This window comes from Rana temporaria, chromosome 12 (assembly GCF_905171775.1).
Source record: "Rana temporaria chromosome 12, aRanTem1.1, whole genome shotgun sequence".
Taxonomy (NCBI): Eukaryota; Metazoa; Chordata; class Amphibia; order Anura; family Ranidae; genus Rana; species Rana temporaria.
In genome coordinates this window covers 25756875-25766576 of record NC_053500.1, presented here as the reverse complement: position 1 = coordinate 25766576, position 9702 = coordinate 25756875, and the positions used below count along the sequence as shown (strand labels likewise).

Below are 9702 nucleotides of genomic sequence, written 5' to 3'. Positions count from 1 at the left end.
TTTTTTTGGGCTGGCGTGCATGGGGGGTGTCCCTGAATGGCAGTTCCTTCCATTTTGCTTTTAAATGTCCTTATTTCTTCTGAGAAATCCTCACTTCCTGTTCTTCTGTCTGTAACTCCACACAGTAATGCAAGGCTTTCTCCCTGGTGTGGAGAAAGCCTCTTGAGGGGGGAGGGGGAGAGCAGGAGAGTCAGGACACTCTCTACTTTGCAGATAGAGAATGGAGCTGTGTGTTAGTGGGCGTCCTGACACTCCTGACAGTACCCGGAGGAAACCCCCGCAGGCACAGGGAGAACATGCAAACTCCAGGCAGGTAGCATCGTGGTCGGGATTCAAACCAGCGACCCTTTTTACTGCTAGGCGAAACTAGCAAAAAAAAGTCCAAACAAAAAATGTGAGAAAGTTCTTTCAGGTGTATAAAGATCATCCTAATATTCATGGACCGTAATGGTTGGTAGATATAAACAGCACAGGTAAAAATGTTCCAATCGGACAACAGTGCAGGGTATGGTAGACATTCCTACTCACCGGAGGTTGTTGACCCCATTTGCCGTATGGCAAGAGGAGTCAAATAAGGCTTAGGCTGGGTTCACACTACTACACTACTTTCATCCTACTTTGCTCTGTGTTCAATGTTTCCCTATGAGAGCGTCTTGTAGCGTCCTACACAAGTCGGTCCGACTTTGAAAATGCTCCCTGTACTACTTTTGGTCCTACATTGATCCTACATCAGGCCCATTGAATATCATTGAAGTCGGACCAAAGTAGTATCCTGTTCATGAAAGTAGGATGGATGTAGGACCAATGTAGGATAAATGTAGGACCGATGTAGCAGAGCAAAGTAGGATGAAAGTAGTGTAGTAGTGTGAACCCAGCCTACGTGGTCTACCAAGACTGGAGAAAACATCTGATCCTCACGATGATACGTGGTTCCGACAGTGACAGCTCCCTGGCAGGATAGATGGATGGGTTTGGACTAGAACACATCTGAGCTCATCCCTAGTCCTGATTATAACTCAGGTGGTGATAATGAAGGCTGATCCTCCCATCCAGAGATCAGTGTGAGGAAGGACAGGATACAACCTTCACCTATTCCTTTATAAAGGTAAGGATCTATAACTGTGATACAATCCTCCCAATGTACGTAGATCACCTGGAGGGGAGGCTTCCATTCTCTATATGTACACTGGTGCAGAGGGTGACACACCATCAGGAAGGAGCGCATTTCTGTGCCTAGGAGTCACAGATATTTGAAAGATCAAAGGCTAGGCTGGGGACAGACACACATCCGGTGGTTCCATGTGTACGGAGACTGATGAATGGCCCTAGAAGTGAACGGACAGCATCCAGGACCACTCATGTCCCTGTATCATGTAATGCCCAGAAGGGTGTCTGTTTACAGCTGTACACATCAATGACAGGCTGACAAACACCGGCGGTGACTCCCAAGCACAGATAATCGCTCCATCGTGATGTGTCTGGTCCTCCGCATTCATGTGTAAAAGCTCTAAGCAAAGCTGATGTTTATGCAGAGAGTGTTGTGGTCTCCTCCATGTTTCTCTGTTCCAGGGTATTGGTCTTTATCTGCGGGGGATCCAGACTATGGCCCCTGGACCATGTTTGGCCCCATAAAACTGGCTGGCAGTGGTCTGTGTATTGTAATATGGGGACTGGTACATCCACTGCATAGCTCCCAACTGTCCTTGATTTGGAGCAATGTCCCTCTGTCCCTCATTCTCCTCATTTGTCCCTCATTTTGGTCTGATTTATATAGTTGTATATAAAATGCACTTTTTATCTATCAGAAAATGTTTCCCAGCGCTAAACCTTTCACCTGATTTCTAAATTGCTGCATTTGTAAATTCCAATAGCCAATATAAAGGAATAGTAGTGGTAAAAAAATAAATAAAAGCACTTGTGGGTTTAACAAATCTTGTTTTTTATTTGTACAATTCTCTTTTTTAAAGGGCATGACACATGGGTGTGTCCTATGCCTGCATACTTTTGCTGATAGGTGTCCCTCATTCCCATCTCAAAAAGTTGGGAGGTGCCGTGCGCCACTGCCAGCCAGCCATGACCTTTCCCCCAGTCCCCCTGATAAGAACCCTTGAATGTTAGGGGGGCACTGATGGCTACTCCTGGAGATGATGGGGAGACTATGATCAGGGGGGGTACAGACAGTACACCTGTAAGGGGCCCGGAGGTCCCCAGGGGCCCACAGGGCCCCAGATGGCAACCCCCCTTTTTTTATTTATTTTTTATAAAAAATATATATAGTTTTTTTAATATATTTTTATTTATTTTTTTATTAAAGGGACAATTTTTTTTTTAGGGGTCTGGAGATCCCCAGGGCCCCGGTTGACAACCCCCCTTTTTTTTTTTTATAAAAAAAAACTTTTTGTTTATATTTTTTTTATTTCTTTTATTTTTTATTTTTATACATATATTTTTTTTATAAATGTTTATTTACACTGTTGGATGTAAGAAGAGGGCGCAGTGATGGACACTGTTGGATGTAAGGGGAGGGCGCACTGATGGACACTGTTGGATGTAAGGGGAGGGCGCACTAATGGACAAAATATTGTTTTTTCTTTCAAAATAGTTGCTCTTCTTCTTTTATTTATAGCGCAAAAAAAAAAAAAAAACGCAGAGGTGATCAAATACCACCAAAAGAAATCTCTATTTGTGGGAAAAAAAGGACGTCAATTTTGTTTGGGTGCCACGTCCCACGACGGCGCAATTGTCAGCTGTTGGATGTAAGGGGAGGGTGCACTAATGGACACTGTTGGATGTAAGGGGAGGGCACACTGATGGACACAGTTGGATGTAAGGGGAGGGCGCAGTGATGGACACAGTTGGATGTAAGAAGAGGGCGCAGTGATGGACACTGTTGGATGTAAGGGGAGGGCGCAGTGATGGACACAGTTGGATGTAAGGGGAGGGCGCAGTGATGGACACAGTTGGATGTAAGGGGAGGGCGCAGTGATGGACACAGTTGGATGTAAGGGGAGGGCGCAGTGATGGACACAGTTGGATGTAAGGGGAGGGCGCAGTGATGGACACAGTTGGATGTAAGGGGAGGGCGCAGTGATGGACACAGTTGGATGTAAGGGGAGGGCGCAGTGATGGACACAGTTGGATGTAAGGGGAGGGCGCAGTGATGGACACAGTTGGATGTAAGGGGAGGGCGCAGTGATGGACACAGTTGGATGTAAGGGGAGGGCGCAGTGATGGACACAGTTGGATGTAAGGGGAGGGCGCAGTGATGGACACAGTTGGATGTAAGGGGAGGGCGCAGTGATGGACACAGTTGGATGTAAGGGGAGGGCGCAGTGATGGACACAGTTGGATGTAAGGGGAGGGCGCAGTGATGGACACAGTTGGATGTAAGGGGAGGGCGCAGTGATGGACACAGTTGGATGTAAGGGGAGGGCGCAGTGATGGACACAGTTGGATGTAAGGGGAGGGCGCAGTGATGGACACAGTTGGATGTAAGGGGAGGGCGCAGTGATGGACACAGTTGGATGTAAGGGGAGGGCGCAGTGATGGACACTGTTGGATGTAAGGGGAGGGCGCAGTGATGGACACTGTTGGATGTAAGGGGAGGGCGCAGTGATGGACACTGTTGGATGTAAGGGGAGGGCGCACTGATGGACAAAATATTGTTGTTTTTTTTTTTCAAAATAGTTGCTCTTCTTCTTCTTTTATTTATAGCGCAAAAAATAAAAAAAACGCAGGGGTAATCAAATACCACCAAAAGAAATCTCTATTTGTGGGGAAAAAAAGGACGTCAATTTTGTTTGGGTGCAACGTCGCACGACGGCGCAATTGTCAGTTGTTGGATGTAAGGGGAGGGCGCACTGATGGACACTGTTGGATGTAAGGGGAGGGCGCACTGATGGACACTGTTGGATGTAAGGGGAGGGCGCACTGATGGACACTGTTGGATGTAAGGGGAGGGCGCACTGATGGACACTGTTGGAGGGGGCACAATTTGTAAGGGGGCACAATTTTTTTTTTTACAGGACTACATACAAAAACATGAATGGGATTCATCTATTCTCACAAATTTAACCACGATCACTAAAACCTCATATCAGTTGTAAAGTGTCATCACTTTTATTACATTTCTATCTGCCCCTTTCAATGAAATCCTACCAGGTGATCCTGACATCAAGTCCCTTGCTCAAGCACTTCCTGTCCTCTCACTCCAGTGTGTTTTACGTCGGACTCTCCATCGGAGTGCATGATCCACGTGGAGTGACAACACTCTGTCCCGATGTTGTCAAACTGTCTCACAAACCCCTTGTGGAGCTACAAGCGGCTGTACTGAGGCACAGTCCACTGTTGTCACCATCAGGAAACCCGTCCTGAGAAATGTCATGCAGCCATCACTGGAGTGCATATAAACAAGAAGTGGCAGCAAAGCAGCTACAGGAGATCAGCAGCACCTAGAAAAATGTGAAAATTGAATTTTTTTTTTAAATGTGGTGATTGTTTTATCACACGGGGCTCACAAGGATAAGGCTCTTCATCTGTAGCCATGTGACTGTCATTTTCAAATCTCATTGTCTGAAAATAACTGTCACTTTTTTTTAATAAAACAAATAGAATTATCCTTTGTGTTTTAGCTATTTTAAGGCTCCATTCACATCTAGGCGTTTTCACGCCAGACGCCCGACGCTCGTGCCGCTGGAGGGGAGATTTCACATTGGTGTCTATGGAGATGGTTCACATCTGACGCCAAACGCTGTACGCCTGCCGTCTGAAAAAAAGTCCCGGACCCTTTTTTTCAGGCGGCATTGGCGTTCGGCCATAGACAACAATGTGTTGTCCAAAAAAAAAAGACCCGTTTTGTCGCGGCAAATCGCGGGTTAAATACGCCGCAATTTGTCGCGGCAAAATACGCCGCGTTACAGTGTGAATGCGGCCTAAATGTGGTTCTGTTTACATCTGCTTCAAGGGGCAATCTGCAGAGCGTGCAACTGTAGCGACCAATCATAATCCTGAAGCCAAAGCAGGTGTGAGATGGATTCCGGTTGGTGGTCATTTGGCACATAGTGACAATTTTGCTCTGGTGTCCCAGTCCAGAAAATAAGCCAGATATCGGGTGCAAATAACTGGGGACCGGGACTATTGATGGATTCATGTATTATTGATCTCCCCTCCCCCCTTTCCATATAATGCCACCCTGACCCCATTTTATCTCCTCCTCACCTTCAGCACCATACACCTGTCCAGGCACACCTCCCTCTGTCTCCATGGTAACTGGTCATGGAGAATGGGAGCATCCTCACCGTCGTCATGGAAACCAATCCATTCTGTCTGGTCGGTCTGTGCATGAAGCAAGCCGCCGGGATAAATCCTTCCAGTTCATCTATGTAGAATCATTGTTCTATGAGGTGCTCCTCCCTGTACTGTGCCCGGGGGTGCCCCACCACCACCGTCTATCTACAGGTCCATCCAACCATTGGAGTTCACTCTGTGCCCGGGGGTGCCCCACCAACACCGTCTCCTATCTACAGGTCCATCCAACCATCGGAGTTCACTCTGTGCCCAGGGGTGCCCCACCACCACCGTCTCCTATCTACAGGTCCATCCAACCATTGGAGTTCACTCTGTGCCCGGGGGTGCCCCACCACCACCGTAGGGTGACCACATTTTCAAACTGCCATCCAGGGACACCCGCCCCCCCCTGCTGCCAGTGTGCCCATCAATTGTCACTATTGTGCCCAACAAATGCTGCCAGTGTGCCCATCAATTGCCGGTACTGTGCCCATCAGATGCTGCCAGTGTGCCCATCAATTGCCGCTACTGTGCCCCAACAAATGCTGCCAGTGTGCCCATCAATTGCTGCTACTGTGCCCCATCAATTGCTGCTACTGTGCCCCATCAGATGCTGCCAGTGTGCCCATAAATTGACGCTACTGTGCCCCATCAGATGCTGCCAGTGTGCCCATCAAGTGTCGCTACTGTGCCCCATCAGATGCTGCCAGTGTGCCCATCAATTGCCGCTACTGTGCCCCATCAATTGCCGCTACTATGCCCCATCAGATGCTGCCAGTGTGCCCATCAAGTGTCGCTACTGTACCCCATCAGATGCTGCCAGTGTGCCCATTAATTGCCGCTACTGTGCCCCATCAGATGCTGCCAGTGTGCCCGGAATGAAGGCAACCGGGACAAGGGACAAAAATAAAAATCACGGGATAATCCTGGGCAGTCCGGGACACGTGGTCACCCTACCCCTTACATTTTTGTAAATATTTTATTCTATCTTTTCATGTGACAACACTGAAGAAATGACACTTTGCTACAATGTTGTGTAGTGAGTGTACAGATTGTATAACAGTGTAAAATATCCCCATACAAAATAACTCAACACACTATTATTGTCTAAACCGCTGGCAACAAAAGTGAGTACACCCCTAAGTGAAAAAGTCCAAATTGGGCCCAAAGTGTCAATATTTTGTGTGGCCACCACCATTATTTTCCAACACTGCCTTAACCCTCATGGGCATGGAGTTCACCATGATGACATCACAGAGCTGGTGGATGTTGGAGACCTTGCGCTTCTCCACTTTCCATTTGAGGAGGCAACACAAATGATCAATAGGGTTTAGGTCTGGAGACATGCTTTGCCAGTCCACCACCTTTAGACCCCTTTCACATTGGACCTGTAGCCGCGGTGGCGGTATATCGCCGCTAAAAATAGCGGCGCTATACCGCCGAGATTGCCGCGGGAATCGGCCGCAAGCAGTGCGGTATTAACCTCCGCTAGCGGCCGATGAAGGGTTAATACTGCCTGCAATGCGCCTCTATTGAGGCGCATTGCGGGCGGTATTGCAGCGGTTTCCCATTGTTTTCAATGGGAAGGAGCGGTATACATGCCGCTCCTCTCACCGCTCCAAAGATGCTGCTGACAGGAGATTTTTTTGTCTCCCGCCTTTTTTTGTCTCCCGCCTCAGTGTGAAAGCCCTCAGGCTTTCACATTGAGTCTGCAGTGAAGGAGTTTTTCAGGCGGGATAGCAGCGCTATTTTTAGCGCTGTACCGCCTGAAAAACTCCTCAATGTGAAAGGGGCCTTACCATCAGCTTCTTTAGAAGGTCAGTAGTCATCTTGGAGGACATCGAATGTACACTGTTATACAAGCTGTACTCTCACTACACAACATTGTAGCAACGTGTCATTTCTTCAGTGTTGTCACATGAAAAGATAGAATAAAATATTTACAAAAGTGTGAGGGGTGTACTCACTTTTGTGCAATACTTCCAGGTGGTGTGTTGTTTTCCTTGTTGTGGTTCCATCCATTGGCCCTTAAAGCGGGGGTTCCGCGGTTTAACGATTTTTAGCTGTTAGGTTCAATGCATAGTAAAACATATTACAAATTCACACTCACTTGCTAGCCGATTCAAATCGCATTGCCTCGTTTTCTGTCCTAAAGAAGAACTTTTAACATAACACCCAGGCGTTCTCCATCTTGCTTGTGGGCATTGTGAAGCCCACAAGCAAAGACTTCCTGGATGCGGTGATGCGAGCCTCCCATGATGCACCGCTTAATCTCGCGCATGCGCTGTGTTGACGTCGAGCAGCGCCGTCAACACATCCACATTACCATGACAACGGGTGACGTTGTGTAAGCTACACGCCTAGGGTGACCACATTTCCAAACTGTCATTCAGGGACACCCCCCCCTCTCACCTTCCCCAAAAAAAGATGAGGGGGGATGGGGACGGGGGGAAATGTAGTCTTGGGGTTAATGGGGAATTTGGCGGTGGGTTATTTGTCAGCTGAATGTGCCACTTGCCATCACATGCAGTGACGCTTGCCACCCATAGCCTGCCGCCAGATGCAGTACTGCGGTCACTCCCTCTGAATGAGCCCCGTGCATTACAGGAAAGGAGTGAAGTCGCTATCTGGAGAGTGAAGATCACACCAGTCCCTGCTGCTTGCCGCTGGGTGCTGGAGAAGGAGGAGGTATCGAGGTGGGTGGGGACAGCAGTGCTGCACTAGGCGCAGGCCTCGCTCCAGGCCTCACTGTCTGAGAGTAAATTGTCACTGGTTGCAAGATGCCAGGCAGCGCTGGCCCTAGCAAACAGTTCTGGAAATGTAGTTGCTAGTTAGTAGGGGGTGACTGTGTTCTCTATTTCATTCCGGGACACTGTATTGTCCCCGAATGAAGGTGCCCGGGACCAGGGACAGACATGTCAATTGTGGGACAGTCCCGGGCAATCCGGGGCACGTGGGCACCCTATACACGCCCTGTTGTTAGTGTATTAGATTTCTGCTATAAAAAAACAATGCTGCTTCTTTCAGGTACAGACTGAATTTACACAGGACGAGGACACCTGTGTTCCCTTACTTAAAATGGCGACTTAGTATCCGCCCTCGTCACATGACCCGCTTGCCGAGTCACGTGACCCGCGAGATAATGCAGGATTACAGTATAGATCGTCTCCTGAGAGTCTCAACACATCACTCCCAGGAGTAATCTAACGACACACCCACTCCCGCGGGGAATGAAACCCGGAAGCCACATTGAATCTACGATTATAAAGGTAAACATTGACCTACGGAAAATAAAAAAAGGTTGGATCGCACATATATTTATGCTGCTGCTATGAGTCAGACGAACTTTATATTTCGGGTGAACCTCCGCTTTAAGTCAATGAACGTCACAATCTTTGTATTGGAGTTCTATTAGTTGAATTCTGTTTTTTTGGCTCTGGGCTGTGTGCTGGGGAATGTTTGTATCGGTCAGTCGTGTCGTCTGCACAGCCAATCACAATTCACTTGCCATACCTTATACAATTTCCTTCCTAAATTTCCTTTAGATTTACGTACCTTCAGCTTTGTAGTGCAAGAGCCCACCTGATTACATATAAATAGGTAGATTCAGGTAGAGTTAGGCCGGCTTATCAGTAGATAAGTCGACCTAACTCAGAATCTACGCTGACCTAAGTTTAAGCGTATGCTCAAACAGAGATACGCTTAAACATATCAAAGATATGACGGCTTGCGCCGTCCTATCTTAGATTGCAATATTTTGGATGGCCGCTAGGTGGCGCTTCCATTGTGGTCGGCGTAGAATATGCAAATCAGTAGATACGTTGATTCACGAACGTACGCCCGGCCGCCGCAGTACATTTACGCCGTTTATGTAAGAGATAGGCCGCCTAAAGTTAAAGATGCCCCCTAGGTGGCGTAACCAATGTTAAAGTAAGGCCGCCGTTCCCGTTTCGAAATTTGAATTTTTTACGTCGTTTGCGTAAGTCGTCCGCGAATCGGGATTTACGTCGTTTACGTCCATGTCGAAATCAATAGGACCGTGCGGCGTACATAACCGCAATGCACACTGGGAAATGTAGTCGCCCGGCGCATGCGCAGTGAAAAAAAAACGTCAAAAACGTGAGGTCAAGCCTCATTACCATCAAACACGCCCCCCTCCAAGTCATTTGAATTTGGCGCCCTTACGCCCGCCCGCTTTAGGCTACGCCGCCGTATATTAGCAGGCAAGTACATTGAGAATCATGTACTTGCCTCGCTAACTTACGGCGGCGTAGCTTAAATTCCTTAAGCTACGCCACCGCAAAGTTAGGTCAATGTTACTGAATCTTCCTAAAAGTGTTTAGGTGTGACCTCATATTATCGAAAGGAAAATTGTATAATGTATGGCCAGCCTAATTGCTGTCAATGATTCTGTCA

General features: G+C 47.8%; 1 protein-coding gene across 1 annotated transcript in view; it reads left to right on the top strand.

Annotated features, from left to right (window-relative positions):
- The first annotated feature begins 1020 nt into the window (after window positions 1-1020).
- LIMD2 (LIM domain containing 2) overlaps window positions 1021-9702 on the top strand; it is a 52228-nt gene continuing 43546 nt past the window's right edge. The window contains exon 1 of the mRNA XM_040331646.1: window positions 1021-1105. The gene's annotated coding sequence lies outside the window, so the exon portion shown is untranslated. The remainder of the gene's footprint in view (window positions 1106-9702) is intronic.